The sequence below is a fragment of the Physeter macrocephalus genome, chromosome 7 (assembly GCF_002837175.3).
Source record: "Physeter macrocephalus isolate SW-GA chromosome 7, ASM283717v5, whole genome shotgun sequence".
NCBI classification, from domain to species: Eukaryota; Metazoa; Chordata; class Mammalia; order Artiodactyla; family Physeteridae; genus Physeter; species Physeter macrocephalus.
Window position 1 is genome coordinate 67,812,573 of NC_041220.1, and position 23,191 is coordinate 67,835,763.

General features: G+C 37.8%; 1 protein-coding gene and 1 pseudogene across 4 annotated transcripts in view; one reads left to right on the top strand and one right to left on the bottom strand.

The window, feature by feature from the left end:
- Positions 1-23,191, top strand: part of CXCL13 (C-X-C motif chemokine ligand 13) — a 186,911-nt gene that overhangs the window by 30,074 nt on the left and 133,646 nt on the right. Inside the window, exon 2 of one of the 4 annotated variants that reach the window (XR_008617833.1) lies at positions 7,498-7,596. The exons of the other annotated variants lie outside the window; for them this stretch is intronic. The gene's annotated coding sequence lies outside the window, so the exon portion shown is untranslated. The remainder of the gene's footprint in view (positions 1-7,497; positions 7,597-23,191) is intronic. 4 annotated transcript variants of the gene reach the window in all.
- Positions 5,895-7,501, bottom strand: LOC102980810 (solute carrier family 25 member 16-like; annotated as a pseudogene).

Genomic DNA, 23,191 nt, shown 5'->3' on the forward strand with positions numbered 1-23,191 from the left:
TGCTTAACTTACTGTGTTTGGGGTCTCCTTTTTGCAGGCTGCAGGTTTGTAGTTCCCATTGTTTTTGGTGTCCGCCCCCAGTGGGTAAGGTTGGTTCAGTGAGTTGTGTAGGCTCCCTGGTGGACGGGACTGGTGCCTGTGTTCTGGTGGATGAGGCTGGATCTTGTCTTTCTGGTGGGCAGGGCCGTATCCGGTGGTGTGTTTTGGGGTGTCTGTGACCTTATTATGATTTTAGGAAGTGTCTCTTCTAATGGGTGGGGTTGTGTTCCTATCTTGCTAGTTGTTTGGGATAGGGTGTCCAGCACTGTAGCTTGCAGGCTTTTGAGTGGAGCTGGGTCTTAGCATTGAGCTGGAGATCTCTGGGAGAGCTTTCGCCATTTGGTCCACCAGAGACCTCCCAGCTCCATGTGATATCAATGTCCTGACCTCGGGTCTCCCACATCAGAGACACAGGCCTGACCCCGGCTGGAGCACCAAGACACTGTCAGCCACATGGCTCAGAAGAAATGGAAGAAAAAAAGAGAAAGAAAGGAAAAAAATAATAATAAAAATTTAAAAATTATAAAGAAAAAAAGAGCAACCAAACTATAAAACAAATCTTCCACCAATGATAACAAGGGCTAAAAACTATGCTAAAAAATGTAAATAAAAATAAACCAAAAAAAAAAAAAGGACAGACAGATTCCTAGGACAAATGGTAAAAGCAAAGCTATATAGACAAAATCACACAAAGAAGCATACACATACACACTCACAAAAAGAAAAAAAGGAAAAAAATATATATATATCGTTGCTCCCAAAGTCCACTGCCTCAATTTTGGGATGATTCGTTTTCTATTCACGTATTCCACAGATGCAGTGTTCATCAAGTTGATTGTGGAGATTTAATCCGCTGCTCCTGAGGTTGCTGGGACAGATTTCCCTTTTTCTTCTTTGTTTGCACAGCTCCTGGGGTTCAGCTTTGGATTTGGCCCTGCCTCTGCATGTAGGTCACCTGAGGGCATCTTTTCTTCACTCAGAGAGGATGGGGTTAAAGTAGCAGCTGATTAGGGGGACCTGGCTCACTCAGGCTGGGAGGAGGGAGGGGTACAGAATGTGGGGTGAGCCTGCGGCGGCAGAGGCCAGTGTGACACTCCAACAGCCTGAGGCATGCCGTGTGTTCTCCCGGGGAAGTTGTCCCTGGATCATGGAACCCTGGCAGTGGTGGGCTGCACAGGCTCCCAGGAGGGGCGGTGTGGAGAGTGACCTGTGCTCGCACACAGGCTTCTTGGTGGCGGCAGCAGCAGCCTTAGCGTCTCATGCCCATCTCTGGTGTCCGCGCTGATAGCTGTGGCTTGCGCCCATCTCTGGAGCTCGTTTAGGTGGTGCTCTGAATCCCCTCTCCTCGCGCACCCCGAAACAATGGTCTCTTGCCTCTTAGGCAGTTCCAGGCTTTTTCCCGGACTTCCTCCCTGCTAGTTGTGGCGCACTAGCCCTGTTCAGGCTGTTTTCACGCAGCCAACTCCAGTCCTCTCCCTGGGATCCGACCTCCAAAGCCCGAGCCTCAGCTCCCAGCTTCCACCCGCTCCAGCAGGTGAGCAGACAAGCCTCTCGGGCTGGTGAGTGCTGGTCGGCACTGATCCTCTGTGCAGGTATCTCTCTGCTTTGCCCTCTGCACCCCTGCTGCTATCGCGCTGATAGCTGTGGCTTGCGCCCATCTCTGGAGCTCGTTTAGGTGGTGCTCTGAATCCCCTCTCCTCGCGCACCCCGAAACAATGGTCTCTTGCCTCTTAGGCAGTTCCAGGCATTTTCCCGGACTTCCTCCCTGCTAGTTGTGGCGCACTAGCCCTGTTCAGGCTGTTTTCACGCAGCTAACCCCAGTCCTCTCCCTGGGATCCGACCTCCAAAGCCCGAGCCTCAGCTCCCAGCTTCCACCCGCTCCAGCAGGTGAGCAGACAAGCCTCTCGGGCTGGTGAGTGCTGGTCGGCACTGATCCTCTGTGCAGGTATCTCTCTGCTTTGCCCTCTGCACCCCTGCTGCTATGCTCTCCTCCGTGGCTCTGAAGCTCCCCCACCACCACCCCCCATCTCCGCCAGTGAAGGGGCTTCTAGTGTGTGGAACCCTTTCTTCCTTCACAGCTTCCTCCCACTGGTGCAGGTCCTGTCCCTATTCTTTTGTCTCTTTTTTCTTTTTCCCTGCCTGGGTATGTGGGGAGATTTTTGTCTTTTGGCAAGTCTGAGGTCTTTTGCCAGCATTCAGTAGGTGTTCTGTAGGAGCTGTTGCACATGTAGGTGTATTTCTGATGTATTTGTGGGGAGGAAGGTGATCTCTACATCTTACTCTTCTGCCATCTTGAATGTCTTTCTTCTCTTTGTCTTTACTTTTTGTCAGTTTGATTACTATGTATCTTGGTGTGTTTCTCCTTGGGTTTATCCTGTCTGGGACTCTCTGTGCTTCCTGGACTTGGGTGGCTATTTTGTTTCCCATGTTAGGGAATTTTTCAACTCTAATTTCTTCAGATATTTTCTCGGGTCCTTTCTGTCTCTCTTCTCCCTCTGGGATCCCTATAATGCGAATGTTGGTGCATTCAATGTTGTCCCAGAGGTCTCTTATGCTGTCTTCATTTCTTTTCATTCTTTTTTCTTTATTCTGTTCCATGGCAGGAATTCCACCCTTCTGTCTCCAGGTCGCTTATCTGTTCTTCTGCCTCAGTTATTCTGCTATTAATTCATTCGAGTGTATTTTTCATTTCAGTTACTTTATTGTTCATCTGTTTGTTCTTTAATTCTTCTAGGTCTTTGTTAAACATTTCTTGCAACTTCTCGATCTTTGCCTCCATTCTTTTTCCAAGGTCCTGGATCATCTTCACTATCATTATTCTGAATTATTTTTCTGGAAGGTTTCCTATCTCCACTTCATTTAATTGTTTTTCTGAGGTTTAACTTATTCCTTCATCTGGTACATAGCTCTTTGCATTTTTATTTTATCTATCTTTCTGTGAATGTGGTTTTCTTTCCACAGGCTGCAGGATTGTAGTTCTTCTTGCTTCTGCTGTCTTCCCTCTGTTGGATGAGGCTATCTAAGAGGCTTGTGCAGGCTTCCTGATGGGAGTGACTGGTGGTGGTTAGAGCTGGGTGTTGCTCTGGTGGGTAGAGCTCAGTAAAACTTTAATCTGCCTGTCTGCTGATGGGTGGGTCTGAGTTCCCTCCCTGTTGGTTGTTTGGCCTGAGGCGACACAGCATTTGAGTCTACAGGCTCTTTGGTGGGGCTAATGGCAGACACCAGGAGAGCTCATGCCAAGGAGTACTTCCCAGAACTTCTGCTGCAAGTGTCCTTGTCCCTGCAGTGAGCCACTGCCACCCCCGCCTCTGCAGGACACCCTCCAACGCTAGCAGGTAGGTCTGGTTCAGTCTCTATGGGGTCACTGCTTCTTCCCCCTGGGTCCTGATGCACACACTACTTTGTGTGTGCCCTAAGAGTGGAGTCTCTGTTTCCCCCAGTCCTGTCAAAGTCCTGCAATCAAATCCCACTAGACTTCAAAGTCTGATTCTCTGGGAATTCCTCCTACAGTTGCCAAACCCCCAGGTTGGGAAGCCTGATGTGGGGCTCAGAACCTTCACTCCAGTGAGTGGACTTCTGTGGTATAAGTGTTCCTGCAGCTTGTGAGTCACCCACCCAGCAGTTATGGGATTTGATTTTACTGTAATTGCATCCCTTCTACCATCTCATTGTGGCTGCTCATTTACTTTGGATGTGGGGTATCTTTTTTGGTGAGTTCCAGTGTCTTCCTCTCAATGATTGTTCAGCAGTTAGTTGTGATTCCCGTGCTCTCGCAAGAGGGAGTGAGCGCACGTCCTTCTACTCCGCCATCTTGAACCAATCTCCTCTTTAACCTTTTTGAATAAAATTTATTTTTAATATCCTATGTATTCTATAACAGACATAGAATGCAAAATTTTATTTTAAAAATCTGCAGTCCTTTTATTGGTAACCTGAGATACTTATTTTATACATTTAAATTTTCTTGCGATTTGATGACAGTATTTAGATACATTTGTAGCCCAGAAATTAAAATATACAAAATAGTTCTAGGAACACATGTATTTTTACCTGTGTGTACACTTATAAATACTACAAAGGTACAGATTTATTTTAAAATAAAAACTTTGAAAGTGAAACCAGTTCATCTAATTTTTACCAAGGTATGACAATAAATATTTTTTGCAAAAATTAAAAATTGAAGCAGAAATAAGACTTTCAACTTATGATTTTTTAAGACATTAGAAAACTATTCTACAAATTACTATTTCTGAGGACAGAACCATAACTGTTCCCCTTGTGTTTTAGTCATGCTTATGATAAAACATAAAAAGTACTTTAAACACAATAAATGGAATTCTTACATTTTAAACCATTTTAATATAAAGGATAGCAATTACAATCATATTTTACATTTCTACTTAAGTTTACATTGTACTAAAATTATTTTACAGGGATGAACTAGTTGATGTATCATGACATAATACCTTAGAAATGTTCTTTGATGTTCACATATATATTAGTGGATATTTCACAGTCCACTTAGACGATTTGGTGTATACTAAAAAAATTTAACAGAAACAAATCTATAATGCTAATCTGTTTTAAGAGCAAAGATACTCAGTATTTATTACTGCCTTTGGGAAATACACTAACTTTTTTTAATGTTATTTATTTATTTATGTCTGTGTTGGGTCTTTGTTGTCCTCAGGATTTCTCTAGCTGCGGCGAGCAGCAGCTACTCTTTGTTGTGGTGAATGGCCTTCTCCTTGCGGTGGCTTCTTTTGTTGCAGAGCATGGTCTCTAAGCATGCAGGCTTCAGTAGTTATGGCATGTGGGCTCAGTAGTTGTGGTTCAGAGGCTCTAGAGCACAGGCTCAGTAGTTGTGGCTCATGGGCTTAGTTGCTCCGTGGCATGTGGGATCTTCCTGGACCAGGGCTTGAACCCATGTCCCCTACATTTGCAGGCAGATTCTTAACCACTGTGCCACCAGGGAAGTCCCAATACATCGACTTTTAAAAACACATTTAAATCACTCATAGAAACTGGAAATAACATTTGTGCAATTCCTGAAAATTCTTATTGTTGAGTCCCCACACAGCTACTTTTTAAATACAATTTTTCTTAAGAAATGAAGAGAAAGTGTCCTTTTATTTAGTAGAGCAGAATTACAAGAAGAGCAATATTAATAATAATACTTCAGTGTTGACTTCTAAGCATGCTTCATATAACTTAAACTTTCAGTTCCCATGATTCTGCTGCAAAATAACCAAGCCCTTTTATAATAAGAACCGATGCCAGAGTCTTTGAAAATCATGATTACAATTAAAAACTGGAATAGCATGATAAAACTAATTAAAATTAGTTGATTTACAGTGTTGAGCTAGTTTTGGGTGTATGGCAAAATGATTTAGATATATATATATATAAAACTGAATATATATATTTCAGATTATTTTCCATTATAGGTTATTATAAGATATTGAATACAGTTCCCTATGCTATATAGTAAATCTTTATTGCTTATCTATTTTACATGTACTAGTGTGTATCTGTTAATCCCAATTCCTAATTTATCCCTTCCCTTTCCCCTTTGTTTTCTGTCTGAGTCTATTTCTCTTCGGTATATAGACTCATTTGTATCATTTTTGGATTCCGCATATAAGTGATATTACATAATAATTGTCTTTGACTTACTTCACTTAGCATAATATTCTCTAGGTCCATCCATGTTGCTGCAAATGGCAATATTTCATTCCTTTTTATGGTTGAGTAAAATTCCATTGTATGTGTGTATATATACATACATATATATGTTATATATATATGTATATATGTCATATATATATATATATATAAACGCACACCACATCTTCTTAAGCCAATCATTTGTTGATGGGCACTTGGGTTGTTTCCATATCTTGGCTATTGTAAACAGGGCTGAACATTGAGGTGCGTGTATCTTTTACTTTGTCTTTTCTGTATATATACCCAGGTGTGGGATTGCTGGGTCATATGGTAGCTCTACTTTTAGTTTTTTAAGTAAACTTAATGGCAACCTCTTGAACCATTTTAAGTTAGTTCTACTTCCAAATAACACTTAAAAATAATTAATGTATTATTATTTTTTTTTGGCTGCATTAGGTCTTCATTGCTGCATGTGGGCTTTCTCTAGTTGCAGTGAGCGGGGGCTACTCTTTGTTGTGGTGCACGGGCTTCTCATTGTGGTGGCTTCTTTTGTTGTGGAGCATGGGCTCTGGGTGCGTGGGCTTCAGTAGTTGTGGCGCATGGGATCAGTAGTTGTGGCGCATGGGCTTAGTTGCTCTGCGGCATGTGGGATCTTCCCGGACCAGGGCTCGAATCCATGTCCCCTGAATTGGAAGGCGGATTCTTAACCACTGCGCCACCAGGAAAGCCCCCAAATAACACTTTTAGCCAGCAACAGCTTACATTTTTTTCAATGTTCTAAGATATAACTTTTGGCATCCAAAAGTATAAGTAAGCACTTTTGTGATGAATAAAAATATCAAGTGCTAAAATACCCATGGTTTCCTGTGAAGGGTATATATTCCCCTTCAAGTAATGTTCTCCCCCCAAATTAACATTTTATTTCTCCCTCAAAGAGTTTACTAAGGAAAAGAAATCACAACAACCTTTTTTAGTTGAGGAGAAAAAACTGCTTGATAAGTTCATGTACTGTAAAAGCAACTGCTTGAGAAAGAACACAGTGAATGTAATTAAGAAAGAAACCATGATATCCTTTTGAATTCCCTGCCATATAGACACATGTTATAGTCACCTCCATGGTATGGCACTTTTCAAATTCTGGAAGAACAGTCCTTAACTGCATTCACTGAGTTACATCAAATGGATCGGATACTGTCTGTGTTATTGCTCCAGCAGCACCACCATAACGTAAGTCTATGTGAGTTTTCAAAACTCAGACGTTAAGGTAGTATGAAGGTCTGCGAAGAAGGGTGGGAGCATGGGAAAGGCACCAAAAGTAAAAAAAAAAAAAAAAAAAAAAAAAATTAAACACCTGCACGAGGAGCCGTTCCTAATACAGCAGGCATCAGGCCTCTGTAAAATGCAAGGCACCTTCCTTTGCATAAATTGTTTTGAATGCATGAATAATTCCTGTATAGGTATGTGCTAGGCGTACTCTAACCACGTGAAGAGGGTAAGTACCGATAACTGCTGTTAAACCTGCTATCGATGCAGCCATTCATCTGCACAGACCAGAAACTCCCAGCTTTGTAGTAATTAATGTTCTATAATGCTCAAACGCGATAAACTGGATCGCATCATAGGGAACGATTTGGATCATCACTGCAGCATTCCCTTTATACAATCCCCAAGGTATCCCTCCTTTGGGGAACAGCACGCAATGCAGCAAACACTCCCAAATGTTTTTAATGGTGATTGTGAGCTGGTAATAAAACCTTTGCTTGATATAAACGAGCACCTGTTTTGGCACAGCGTCCGGCAACACCTGTAGCCAGGAAGGAGCACGGCCAGGAGAAGTATCGGCCTGCGATGGGCCCTCCAGCTCCGGAGCTGCCTGCCGCATCGCTAGAGGTGGGGTCGCCACAGCCAGTGCTGCCTCGGGAGATTTGGTCGCCAAGTTGCAAGCCAAGAGCCATGGCCAGAGCGGGCAGTGACAGGGCACCGACCGCCTGTCAGGAGGGGCAGAGTCTGTCCTTTAACCTTTATACTAGAGTTATGTGGTTATATGTCATCATATTCTAGTATTAGAGTATTCTAAATCTGACTATATACTTAGCTTTACCAGTGCAATGTGTATTTTCACGAGCTTATATCTTAGCAGTTAGCATCCTTTCATATTAACTTGAAGAAGTTTTTTCAGCATTTCTTCTAAGGCAGGTAGGGTGGTGATGGATTCCCTCAGCTTTTGGTTGTTAAGAAAAGCTTTCTCTTCCCTTCATTTCCGAGGCATAACTTTGTTGGGTAAACTATTCTTGGTCGGCAGTTTCTATGTGACCATGCTGGTGCCTTGATTTTGGACCTCCCAGGTTCCAGAACTGTGAGAAATAGGTTTATAAGCTATCCAGTTTGTGGGTTTTTGTTATTGCATCCTGAATGGGCTATATCAATCCAAATAGAATTGTTTATTGAAATTCTTTTTCTCTTGTAATGTCTTCTCCCCCCCCTTCATACATTACACACTTTGGTTTTGGTGATTGTTTCCCTAAGCACTTGTATGCACATATATGTACCTCTTTTATACAGATGTCTTTTCCAAATTGATCAATAAGTTCATAAGTGCACATGTTCCATATTTTTTTCCCACTAAACACGATATGGACAGGTTTCCAAGTCAGTATATAGTTACACTTCAGTATTTTTTAAATGCTGTATAAAACTGGATAGTATGGACATCGCGATTTTTTTCTAAACAACCTTTTCCATGTAATGAAAATCTTGGCTGTGTCCAGTTTTTAGCTCCCGTAAGCCTGTTCACTGGAAAAGTAACTAACAAAACTATTTAAAGATACATATATATGTATATATATATATACATATGTGTGTGTATATATGTGTGTGTGTATATGTGTACGTGTGTGTGTGTGTGTGTGTATATATATATATAAAGAAAGATTCCTAGCAGTGTAATACAATCCTTTCAATTCAAGGAACTGAGCTCCAGAGGGCAAGAACTTTATCCAAGGCCAGATTTAAACCATGACTGATGCCAGTGATCATAAAATTTCCATGAAATCCTGCCAGCCTTTCAACTTATATAGTTAATAAGGAAGAAATGACTCCTCTTACTAATGTGATTGATAGATTTCTCGAGAATAATTTTTGAAATCCAAGGCAGTAATTATCATGCATTTTCATCTTGTCACTCTTTTGCTAAGTATTGTTCTTAATCCTCAGGGACATTCTTGTTGGCAGGATGAACACTTACAATTATTTTGTAGAATAGAGAATTGAGCCCCTGGGACTTCAGATTCTTTTTTCTTTTCTTCTCTTTTCTCCTCTCTTCTTTCCCTTCCCTCCCCTCCCCCCTCGCTCTCTTTCTGTCTTTTTCCTTCTTTGTTTCTTTCTTGGCTATTTGTCCAAGGTTGCTCATAGGCATAATTGAAGTACTCTAGCACAATAGCCTATGTCTTGGGGTTACAAGAGAACTCTGAACAATGGGAGAGACAACAAGGAAATCAATGCTCCACGGTAGGGATCGGGTTAAATAGATAGCATGGCTGCCGGAGAAGGTGAAGAGCCAGCTCTACTTGGAGATGGACGTAGTGGGTGATGCTTGAGTTGAGAATTGAAAGATGAGTGGACATTGATCAAGTGAGGAGGGCATGCTAATCAAAAGGAACAGCATGTAAGTGCTTGGCATTCTGAAAATAATTGGTATAATCAGGCAAATGTCTATTTTCTATCCTGGGATTGGCAGGAGTTGCCGTGGGAAATAAGAAAAACCAAATCACAGAAGGCCTGCCCCCTGTTAAAAACTCGGTCTGTCCGCCTCCAATCTTGTCTCACATTGCAGTAATCATCTAGATGAGAGATGAGGGCCTAAGCTGTGGAATGAGACATGATAGATGTGAGAGATTTAAAGATTGAATCAATGCCAGCTGAAACTTAGCCGGGGTCCTAGTTCTGTTGAGCCTCAAACTAATTGGGAGACAATGGTCAGCCAAGAGATGGGAAAATTGGTAGTTATCCAATTTCTTGTCTGATTCAAGATTTCCTGAGTTACTTGATATATCCATATCCAAGGCACTTTTTCAGGGACAATAGAAGGCATTTAAGTATACGAATACTTGGGATTCTAAATTTCTTTTCAGGATAGTGTGAGAGTGGTCAAAACCTATAAACCACAAACCTAAGGAAGTAATGGGTTAGGGATAAAGTTCAAAGCTTGAATCCTGGTCATTCCTAATGTCAAAGGTTGCTAGGACTTGAGTCTTGGTATAATTTTCAATGCAAAGGCACACAATGAATGATCTCTATTTTGCTTGTACTATGTCATAGTAATTGAGATATACTGAGCTAATCTCTTTGCTTGTGTTTCAAAAGGGAATAATGTAGAGGCACATTAATACCATCCCCACTCCTAAAATTCTCCCCTACCTTCTTTCTCTAACTTCACCAATGTGAAGCTCTATTCTATGTCCACACCAGCAGATTCCTGACTCATCAATTTCAAAAGTCTAAATGAATGATGTTCAGCTTAAAAACAAAATGGCCCGCTGGCCCCTGTGAACAGAAAATAAACTTAGTTCCATGAAGTGCCCAATACCTTCTCATTTTCAGAAGCAGATCAGGCTCAGAAAATGTATAAATAGAGGCAGAGCTGAAAACTCACCAGAGAAACAACTGAAGATACAGGCCTCAGTGCTAGGACCTCACGTAGCAGGCAATTCCACCATCAATAAATCTGAAACAAGCAACACCAAGAAATAAGGATACTGGGGAGTTTTGACACTTTAATTAGTAGATGCAGTAAAGTGGATTCAAAATTTCATATGCAAGCATTTGATTAACAGAGCCCAGGTCATGTGCCCATGCCCAGTTACCAAGATGACAAGGAAAAGTTGAATATACCTTTGGACTTCTAGGTTTGTAGCAGGAGGTAAGCTCTGTTAGATACCAAGACTCACACAGGACCCAACAAGAAGGTGTTTGTGCTGGATATAATCTGTTGCCACACTAATGCTGCATTAAAAACCACACCAGACTTAGTGGCTTAAAACAACCATTTATTATACTCACAAGACTATGGGTCCACTGGGTTGTTCTGCTGGGTTTAGCTGGGCAATTCATTTGGTCCTGGCTGGGCTTACTCTGGTGATTGGTTTGCTGTTGGCTAGTCTAGAATGGTCTCAGCTGGCGTTACTAGCCCTGTTCTATGTATTTCCTCTTCCAACCAAATTCCCTGGGCAACTTCTCATGGCAACTGCATGGGTCTAATACCTAGGCTTGGAGTTGGCACACTGTCAGTTCTACCACATTCAATTGGCCAAGGTCCAGATCCAAGGAATGGGGAAATTGTGGTTCCTCCCATGAAGAGGTAGAACCTAAGACCAATTCCAAAAATAGCCTCAATTCTCCACCTCTCCTATATCTATGCTTTTTTTTTTTTTTTTTTTTTTACTTTTAGAATGATGGGCAAAGTATCTTGCCTACCACTTCACCTAGCCATCCAGCTTCTTTTCTATTCTCGGATATTATCAGTAATTATAGGTAAACATGTATGCATGGTTCCTTTTTCACACAAATGGTCATATATTCACACAATTTTGTGCTTGATTATTTGCATTTCATGTAACTTGAAGTATATCCCATATTCATAGGTGTATATATCTGTAGCGTTAATTCCTAAAAGTAGAATGACTGGGTCAAAGTGTATATGCATTTTAAAATTTGATAGTGACAAACAGCACTCCATAAGAAACAGCACTTTTGTATACTTTCCCACCTAGAAATCTATGCAGTTGTTTTTCCCAACTCCTTGCCAAAATGCCAATCATGAAACCATTTTATATTATAAACATGATTTTTTAAAAAGGTATTTTAGTAAATTTTTAAATTTCAAATGTACAGAAAAGTTGCAATGACAGTAAAGTACGGCATATCCCCATCATCAAGATTCCCCAATTATTAATGTATTTGCTCTGCAAACATCTCTATATGAATACCTATTGCCATTATTTGTTTTCTGAGCCACTTGAAACCTAGTTGCTAACATGATGCCCCGTCATCTCTAAATCTAGTGTATATTTCTGGAACACAAAGACCCTCTCTTACTTATAAAGCAACAATGCAACCATCCAAATTAGGATATCAACACTGATAGAAAACTACTGTCCAGAAGTGATGCTGTGTTCTTCTCAGTGTATCACATCAGGAGGCACATGACATTGACTCATCCCACTACTGTTTATGTTAACCTTGATAACCTGCTCAAGTTTGGGTCTGAATTACAGGTGGAGAAGCCTGCCATTTCCCCCTTCTGGTGTCCTTCATAACTGAGAAGTATTTTGTGGGAAGATTTCTAATAAGAAATGGGATATTGGCCTAGTTTCAAATTTCTATCTACCAGCCTTAACATCCATTGATAATTCCCACTTGAACCAATCAGCATTGTAATGGTTGCCAAATGGTTTGTTATTTTTCTCATTTCTTCTATATTTATTAGTTGATACTCAACTGTAAGGGAAAGCATTTCCTTCTCTCTCATATGTTAATATCAGTATGTACTTCTACAATTTTATTCAATGGATTGTAATCCATTACTGTCCTTTTTAAAAAATTTTATTATTTTAAATTGAAGTATAGATGATTTACAATATTGTAGTTCAGGTGTACAGCATAATGATTTAGTATTGCACACTCCACTTCATTATAGGTTATTACAAGATAATGGGTATAATTCCTTGTGCTATACAGTATATCCTTATCGCTTGTCTATTTTATATATAGTAGTTTGTATCTCTTAATCCCATACTCCTAATTTTCCCCTCCCCACATCCCTCTCCCTTTTGGTAACCATGTTTGTTTTCTATATCTGTGAGTCTTCTGTTTTGCATATACATTCAAATGTATTTTTTTAGATTTCACATATATTATACAGTTTTTGTCTTTCTGACTTATTTCACTAAGTATAATACTCTCTGTGATCATCCACACTGCTGCAAATGGCAGTATTTCCTTTTTTATGGCTCAGTAATATTCCATTGCATATATGCAGCATCTTCTTAATCCAGTCATGTGTTGATGGGCACTTGAGTTGCTTCTGTCTTGGCTACTGTATTGGGTTGGCCAAAAAGTTCGTTCGGGGTTTTCCGTAACATCTTATGGAAAAACCCGAATATCTTATGAAAAATCCAAATGAACTTTTTGGCCAGCCCAATAACTAGCATTGCCACAAACATTGGGGTGCATGTATCTTTTTGAATTAGTGTTTTCATTTTTTCTGGATATATACCCAGGAATGGAATTGCTATGGTAGTTCTATTTTTAATTTTTTAAGGAACCTCCATGCTGTTTTCCATAGTGGCTGCACCAACTTACATTCCCAGCAATAGTGCAGGATGGTTCCCTTTCTCCACATTCTCGCAACATTTGTTATTTGTAGACCTTTTGATGATAGCCATTCTGGCCAGTATGAGGTGGTATACCTCCTTGTGGTTTTGATTTACATTTTTCTAATAATTAGTGATGCTGAGCATCTTTTCATGAACCTATTAGCCATCTGTATGCCTTCTTTGGAGAAATGTCTATTCAGGTCTTCTGCCTATTTTTTTTATTGGGTTGTTTGTTCTTTTGTTGTTGAGTTGTATGAGCTGTTTGTATATTTTGGATGTTAACCCTTTGTTGGTCATATCATTTGAAAATATTTTCTCCCACTGCATAGATTGTCTTTTCATTTTGTCTGATTTCCTTTGTGCAAAAGCTTTTAAGTTTAATTAGGTCCCATTTGTTTAATCTTGCTTTTATTTCTTTTGCCTTAGGAGACTGATTCAAGAAAATATTTCTATGATTTAAATCAGTGTTCCATCTGTTTTCCCCTAAGAGTTTTATGGTTTCAGGTATTACATTAGGTCTTTAAACCATTTTGAGTTTATATTTGTATATGGTGTGAGGGAAGGTTCTAATCTCATTGTTTTACACGTGGCTGGCTGTCCAGTTTTCCCAGCACCACTTATTTAAGAGACTGTCTTTCTCCATTGTATAGTCTTGCCTCCTTTGTCATAGATTACTTGACCATAGGTGCGTGGGTTTATTTTGGGCTCTCTATTCTGTTCCATTGATCCATGTGTCTGTTCTGGTGCCAATATCATGCTGTTTTGATTACTGTATCTTTGTAGTATAGTCCAAAGTCTGGGAGGGTTATACCTCCAGCTTTGTTCTTTTATTCTCAGGATTTCTTTGGCAATTTGAGGTCTTTTGTGGTTCCATATAAATTTTAGGATTATTCTAGTTCTGTGAAAAATGTCATGGGCATTTTGAGAGGGGTCACATTAAATCTGTAGATTGTTTTGGGTAGAATGGCCATTTTAACAATATTAATTCTTCCACTCTGAGAGTATGGGATATCTTTCCATTTCTTTGAAACATTCTGAGTTTCTTTCATCACTGATTTATACTTCTCAGAGTAGAGGTCTTTTTCTTTTGATGCAATTTTAAATGGGATTGTTTTTTACTTTCTCTTTCTAATATTACATTATTACAGTAAGTCACCTACATACGAACCTTAAAGTTGTGAATTTTCAAAGATGCAAAAGTGCATTTGCATGTCCAATCATGTAAGTTAGTTCACGTGTCTGGCATACATTGTCACGTGTGTGCATTCTCTACAAGTGGTTGTGCTTTTGCGTACTTTATAGAGTACAGTACAGTATCTTTATTTCAAGCCCAGGATATCCCAAAGCAAGCATAAGAGTGGAGGTGATGTAGCTGGTACTACTGCACTTTTCAAGGTATACTGTACTGTAAGATGAAAAATGTTTATTTTTTGTGTTTTTTTTATGTATTATTTGTATGAAAAGTATTATAAACCTATTACAGTACAGTACTATATAGCTGATTGTGCACCTATGCTTTGTTGGACTCACAACAAATTGGACTTACAAACGCGCTCTCGAAACAACTCGTTTGTATGTAGGGGACTTACTGCAGTGTATAGAAACACAACATATTTCTATATTAATCTTATATCCTGCAACCTTGCTGAACTGATCTAATAGATTTTGGGTGGAGACTTTAGGGTTCTCTATATAGAGTATCATGTCATCTGCAAATAGTGACAGTTTTACCTCTTCCCTTCCAATTTGAATACATTTTCTTTTTCTTGTCTGATTGCTGGGGCTATGACTTCCAATTGATAGAAGTGGTGAGAGTAGACATCCTTGTCTTATTCCTGAATTTAGAGGGAAGGCTTTCAGCTTGAGTATGATGTTGGCTGTGGGTTTGTCATAAATGGCCTTTATTATGTTGAGATATGTTCCCTGTATACCCATTTTGATGAGAGTTTTTATCATGAATGGATGTTGCATTTTGTCAAATACTTTTTCTTCATCTATTGAGATGATCATGTGATTTTTATCTTTCCTTTTGTTAATGTGGTGTATCACATTGTGTGATTTGTGTATGTTGAACCATCCTGTGACTCTGGGCTGAATCCAACTTGATCATGGTGTATGATCCTTTTCATGTATTGTTAGATCTGGTTTGCTAATATTCTGTTGAGGATTTTTGCATCTATAGTCATCAGAAAAAAAATTACAAGCCAGTATCTTTGTAGTGTCTTTGTGTGGTTTTGGTATCAAGGTGATGGTGGCCTTGTAAAATGAATTTGGGAGTGTTCCCTCCTCTTCAATTTTTTGGAATAGTTTGAGAAGGATAGGTATTAGTTCTTCTTCACATGTTTGGTAGAAGCTGTCCGGTCCTGGACTTTTGTTTGCAGGGAGTTTTTTTTTTTTTTATTATTACAAATTCAGTCTTACTTGTAGTGATCAGTTTGTTTAAATTGTCTTTTCTTGATTCAGTCTTAGCAGGCTGTATGTTTCTAGAAATTTGTACATTCTTCTAAGTTGCCAATTTGTTGACATACATCTGTTCATAGTATTCTCTTATGATTTTTTAGTATCTCTGGGATATCAGTTGTTGTTTCTTTCATTTCATATTTTGTTTATTTGGGTTCTCTTTTCTTTGTGAGCCTGGCTAAAGGTTTATCAATTTTATCTTTCCAAAACCAGCTCTTGGTTTCATTGATCGCTTTCATTGATTTTTTTCACTTCTATTTTATTTCCTTGTTGATCTTTATTATTTCCTTCTGCTGACTTTGGGCTTTGTTTGTTGTTTTCTAATTCTTTTAGGTGGTAGGTTATATTGCCCTGAATTGTGATGAACTTCTCTCTTAGAATTGCTTTTGCTGCATCTCATAGGTTTTGGAAACTTGTTTCCATTTTTATGTCTTGATGGATTTTCTGATTTTCTGATTTCTTCATTGACCCATTGGTTTTTTAGTAGCATGTTGTGTGTAGTCTGTGTTTGTACTTTTCCTTTTTTTTTCTCTGTAGTTGATTTCTAGTTTCATACCATTGTGGTCATAAAAATGCTTAGTATAATTTCTATCCTCTCAAAATTTGTTGAGGGTTATTTTGTGACCCTAGGATGTGATATATCCTGGAGAACGTTCCATGTGCACTTGAAGAATGTGTATTCTTTTTTTGGATGTAATGTCCTATAGATACTAATTAAGTCCCACTAGTCCATTGTGTCACTTAAGACCACTGTTACCTTACTGATTTTCTGTCTGGATGATCTGTCCCTTGATGTCAGGGGGGTGTTTAAGGTCTCCTACTATTGTTGTATTAATTTCTTCTTTTATGTCTGTTAGTATTTGCTTTATATATTTAGGTCCTCCTGTATTGGGTGTGTATATATTAAAGAGTGTAATATCCTCTTCTTGTATTGATTCATTTATTATATAATGTCCTTCTTTGTCTTTTTTATAGCCTTTATTTTAAGTCTATTTTGTCTGATATGAGAATTGCTATCTCTGCTTTCTTGTTTCTGTTTGCATGAAATCTTTTTCCATCCCCTCACTTTCAGTCTGTGTGTCTTTCACCCTGAAGTGAGTCTCTTGTAGGCAGCATATTGAAGGATCTTATTTTTTTTATCCAGTCAGCCACCTATGTTTTTTGATTAGAGAATTTAGACCAATGACATTTAAAGTAATTATTGATAGGCATGTCCTTATTGCTATTTTATTACTTGTATTCCAGGTGTTTTTGTAGTTCTTCTCTTTTCATTTCTTTTTGTTTCTCTCACTGTTGTTTGATTTTTTTTTTTTTTTTTTTTTTTTTTTTTTTGTAGTATGCTTGGGTTTCTTTTTGGTTTTTTTGTGTGTCCACTGTAGGTTTTTGATTTTTGGTTACCATGGGTTCATATGTGTTGACCCATAGTTATATCTAATTGCTTTGAACTGATAGTCAAATTCAAACACATTCTAAAAGATCTACGTTTTCACTCTCCTCCCTCAATTTTTCTGATGTCATGTTTTATATCTTCATGTTTAGCCTTTTAGTGTTTACTGTAGTTATAGTTGCTTTTACAATATTTTTTGTCTTTTAACGTATGTACTGGCATACTTAACACATTATTGACTGGGGGATTTTTGCAGAAACTAATACCTGTGGCTAGTGATTTGTTATGTAAGTGAATACTGAAACACCTGCATTTGAGTAAATATCAATAACTTCTTTTGCATTTAACATATTTATTTGAAACTTTGTACATGTCTTACTAAAGCATTCTAATATTTTGTTAGAGTGTGTTAGGCAGTATAGCAGGCACCTCTGTGTAGGGGAAACAGAACATCTATTACAAATATACCATGTTTCACTGTGTTTTCCCCAGAAGAGCAGACTCTCCATTTTCTGGTAGCATTTTGTTTTAGTCCTGTGGGTGTTATTTCCTCTAGAATATGTTCTTTTATTTTACCTGATGACAAGGTGGATCTTTGCAGGGGGCTCTTTTAGAAATGCCCCAAGAAGGACTGGGGTGGGACTACCACTACATTCACCAGAATGGTCAGTTACCCATTCTCTAGTTACTGCTAACAAAAATTGCTTGTAAGTCATTTTATTCTGTGCATTTAGGCTACAATAAATTTTAAATGCATTGAATAAACTGCAATTACTCAAATAGAAACCCACTTTCTTATACCATTTTCAGGTTTTCCAGAGGATATTGAAGTTTGCCAGATATTGATCAGATCGATCAACTCCTTTCATACATTTATTATACTCTAATATACAAGATGACTAATATACATTAGTCATCTGATGTCTAGTCCTCCTGTCTTCCTTTCCTGTAGATGCTATGGAGGCATCATGAATAGTTATCACCATGTGGAGTAGCCTCTTTCCATATAAGAAGAATCATTTCTCTCTTACATAAAAATGTCATTTCTCCCCTCTGTAGATTTTTAGATTTCTCCTTTAATTGGTTTGGTAGACCACTATTCTCTCTTATAGTCCCACAAACTCTGGTTTTATTTTTCAACAATATTTCAGATGTGGACACACTGTTGTAATAATTGTCTTGGTAAATATGGTGCCATGAACCAAGATAAGGTTGTAGGACTGATAATATTGTTTATTGCAGTTTCTTTCCTTCGCTTGTGTAAATCTCATGGTTCCGTATACATCCAGTTTCACTTTTCACTAACCATCCTGACCCAAATTCCATATTTTGTAAGTTTTCCAGAATTATAGGTTTTGAATCTGAGTCATCCTCTCCACCTTATCGTTGCCTCATCAAGTGATAACTCTTGTTTGGGTACACAGATCGACTGAAATTTTGGTAGAAAATACTCCAAAAGAGGTTTAACCTTGAAATTCTGTCTGCAGGAAGTGGAGTTTCCAAGTTATTGTAAAAGTGAAGAAATGTCATTATTTGTTTGAACCTTCTTGTCATAATCTTTGGAAAGATAGGTGTTTTAAATAAGGGGTCAGTTGACCAGTATTCTCTCCATTGTGACTTTATTTGTCCCATCAAAATAATTAATCCAAGAAACTTCTTCATGTCATTATTGGTTACATCAGTCCATTTTGAAGCCTTATCATGCTTTTTATATGATTTTTCATTCTGTTGGTAATACAAGTTTGTTTGAGAAACGACCAATTTGAAAAAGTCATTACCAAAAATTAATTTTGTTATTTCACTAACACACACTTTGCGGGTTATTACATTCAATATTACATTCAATAGTTACACCTGACATGTATGTAAAGTCTTCTAATTTTCCTGAAATGTTGTCTTCAATCCACTCTTCTATAGAAGCAAAGGAGCATTCTCCAGCTCCGTGAGTTTCATTTTCACTTTCTGTATCAGAATCAATCACTAAGGTTTTTTGTCTTTTTCTTGGTCTAATATTCACATCATCTGAATCAGAACTATATTCTGAAGAACTATCTTCTGAGACACTAGTATATATGTCACTCGGACAATCAGAGAAAGCATCTGCATAAAATTCTTCTTCACTCAAAATTTCGCGATGTGTCATTTTTGAAAATTTTATGGTATAAAAAACCTAACGGAGTGAGGTTTTGACTATGAAGTGTGAATGACTATGACAATTATAAGTTGTATAATGAACTCCTGATCAATTTTAAGCTCTAACAACTTCGCATGGTGATGTTAATTGTATCACTCTCTAAAAATGTATTGATACGTCTCTGGTCAGTAATATACCTTTTGTTGCCCAAATGTTATTATGTCTCCAGTCAATAACGTGTTAAGTGATCTTCAATCCTTACTATATATTTGCTTTTTCTATTGGGATTTTCCATTTCCTGTATAGTCTTACTTCTTTTCCATTTAGAGAAGACCCTTCAGCATTTCTTTTAGGGTAGGTTTAGTATTGCTGAGTTCTTTGAATTTTTGCTGGTCTGAGAAGTTCTTTATCTCTCCTTTGGGTAGGGTACCCTAAGCTGTAGGTTTCTCCCTTTCAGGGCTTTGCAAACCAGAAAGGGGTGACATGATATATTCAAAGCTTCTGCAGAGAAATCAGCAGATTGATTGATAGCCTTATGGGGGTTCCCTTTTATATGACTCTTACTGCCTTTAGAATCCTCTTTAAATTTTGCTGTTTTAATTATGATATGTCTTGGTGTGGGTCTGTTTAATCAGCAGATTGATAGCCTTATGGGGGTTCCCTTTTATATGACTCTTACTGCCTTTAGAATCCTCTTTAAATTTTGCTGTTTTAATTATGATATGTCTTGGTGTGGGTCTGTTTGGGTTCATCTTTTTTGGGACCCTCTGTCATTCCTGTTCCTGAATATTTGTTTCCTTCTTTAGGTTTGGGAAGTTTTTTAAAAAAATTATCTTCTTTATTGAAGTATACTTGATTTACAATGTTTCAGGTGTACAGCAAAGTAATTCAGTTTATACATGTATGTTCTTTTTCAGATTCTTTTCCATAATAGGTTATTATAAGATATTGAATACAGTTCCTTGTGCTATACAATAGGTCCTTGTTGTTTATCTATTTTATATATAGTAATGTGTATTTGTTAATCCCCAATTCCTAATTTATCCCTCCCCCCTTTCCCCCTTGGTAACCATAAATGTGTTTTCTATGTCTGTGAGTCCATTTATGTTTTGTAAATAAGTTCATTTGTATCATTTTTTTAGATTCCACATATAAGCAATATCATGATATTTACCTTTCTCTGTCTGTCTGACTTAAACTTCACTTAGTATGATAATCTCTAAGTCCCTCCATGTTGCTGCTTGGGCATTCACAAAGTTTTGAAAAACAACCAAGAATTAGGGTATGGGTTGTACGATAAGGTTAATCTTCTATACAAGGACAGTCAGGACTGGGAGAGGTGGCTGTTTATGCAGCTAATGCATATACAGCACAGAGTGTCAAGCAGAATAAACAGGAATATGTTCTGAACAAAAGAACAAGATAAAATCTCAGGAAAAAATATTAGTGAAACAGATAAGTAATATACTGGAAAAAGAGTTCAAAGTAATTGTCATAAGGACACTCACCAAAGTCAGTCAGGAGAACAATGCATGAATGATATGAGAATTTCAACAGAGAAACAGAAAATATAAGAAAGTACCAAACTGAAATCATAGAGCTGAAGAATAACTGAGCTGAAAAATTCAATAGAGGGGTTCACTAGCAGGCTAGATAAAGCAGAAGACAGGATTAGCAAACTCATTTTACCAGGCCAGCATTACTTTGATAGTAAAACCAGAAAAGGACACCACAAGAAAAGAAATTATAGGCCAATAGCCCCGATGAATATAGATGCAAAAGTACTTACCAAAAATATTATTAGCAAACCAAGTTCAGCAATACAGTAAAAGGATCATACACCATGATCAAGTGGAATTTATCTCAGTGATGCAAGGATGGTTCACCATTAGTTCATCAATGTGATATACCACATTAAAGGGAAGGATAAAAATCATAGGATCTCAACAGATTCAGAAAAATCATTTGACAAAATTCAACCTCCATTCAAAAAACTCGACAAATAGAATGTACCTCAACATAATAAATGCCATATATGATAAGCCTACAGCTAACATCATATTCAACAGTGAAAAACTGTAAGGTTTAAGATCAGGAACAAGACAAGGGTAACCACTCTTCCCACTTTTATTCAGCATGGTATTGGAAGTCCTAGCCAGAAAAATTAGGTAAGAAAAAGAAAAGACATCCAAGTTGTCTTTTTGCATATGACATATACAGAATATCCTAAAGGCTCCACCAAAAAACTGTTAGAACTAATATTTAGTAAAGTTGCAGGGTACAAAATCAATATACAAATGTCTGATGAATTTCTATAAAGTGTCAGAGAAATTAAGAAAACCATCCCATTTATAATTGCTTCAAAAGAGTAACATAGGATTACATTTAAGCAATGAGGTGAAAGACCTGTATACTAAAAACCATAAGACATTGATGAAAGAAATTGAAGACAACACATACAAATGGCAAGATAGATATACAATGCTCATGAATTGGAGGAATGAATATTAAAATAACCCTACTACACAAGGCAATCTACAGATTCCATGCACTCCCTATCACACTACCAATGGCATTTTTCACAGGAAAAGAACAAATAATTCTAATTTGTATGGAATCAGGAAAGACCCTGAATAGTCAAAGCAATCTTGAGAAAAAAGAATGCAGCTGGAGGTATCACACGCTCTGATCTCAGACTATACTACAAAGCTATAGTAATCCAAAGAGTATGCTACTGGCACAAAGCCAGACACATAGATCAATGGAACAGAACAGAGAGCCCAGAAATAAAACCACATTTATAGGACCAGGTAATCTATAACAAAGGAGGCAAGAATGTACAATAAGGAAAAGACAGCTCTTCCATAAATGGTGTTGGGAACCCTGGGCAGCTATATCAAAAGAATCAAATTGGAAGAGTATCTCACACCATATGCAAAATACACTCAAAGTGGATTAAAGACTTAAATGTAAGACCTGAAACCATAAAACTCCTAGAAGAGAACATATGCAGAACACTTTGATGTTGGCATAGCAATATTTTTCTGTCTCCTCAGGCAAGGGAAACAAAAGCAAAAGTGAACAAATGAGACTACATCAAACTAAACTGGATAGACACTTTTTTTTTTTTACCAAAGAAGACATACCAGTGGCCAACAGACATATGAAAAGATGCTCAGTATCACTAATCATCAGAGAAATGAAAATCAAAACCACAAAGAGAGAACCACCTCACACCTCTCAGAATGGCAGTCATCAAAATGACAATAAAAATTGTTGGCAAGGATGTGGACAAAAGGGAACTCTTGTTCACTGTTGGTGGGATTTGTATATTCGTGCAACCACTATGAAAAAGAGTACAGAGGTTCCTCAAAAATTAAAAATAAAGCTACGACATGACCCAGTAATTTTACTTCTGGGTATTTACCCAAAGAAAACAAAAACACTAATTCAAAATATATATGTGCCCCAACATTCATTGCAGCATTATTTACAATAGCCGTGGTATGGAAGCAACCTAAGTGTCCACTGATAAATGAGTGGATGAAGAAGATGTGAGATATATATATATATATATATATATTTCTTAGCATAAAAAATGAAATCTTGTCATTTGCCACAACATAGATGGATTTAGAGTGTATCATGCTAAGTGAAATAAGTCAGACAGATGAAGATAAATACCACATGATCTCACTTATGTGTGGAATCTAAAAAACAACAGCAAAAAAACAAAACAAAATGAAAAGAGACTCATAGATATAAACAACAAATGAGTAGTTCAGAAGGTTAGGGATTGGATGATTGGGCAAAACAGGAAAGGGGATTAAGAGGTACAAAATTCCAGTTATAAAATAAATAAACTATAGAGATGTAATACACAGTATAAAGAATATGGTCAATAATATTGTAATAACTTTGTATGGGAACTGATGGTTATTGGACTTATCATGGTGATCATTACATAATGTATGTAAATGGCAAATCACTATGTAGGACACCTGAAAGTAACATAATATTGTAAATAAACTATGTTTCAATTAAAAACTGCATACTACCCAAAGCAATATACAGACTCAATGCAATCCCTATCCAAATTCCAATGGCATTTTTTCATAGAATTAGAACAAA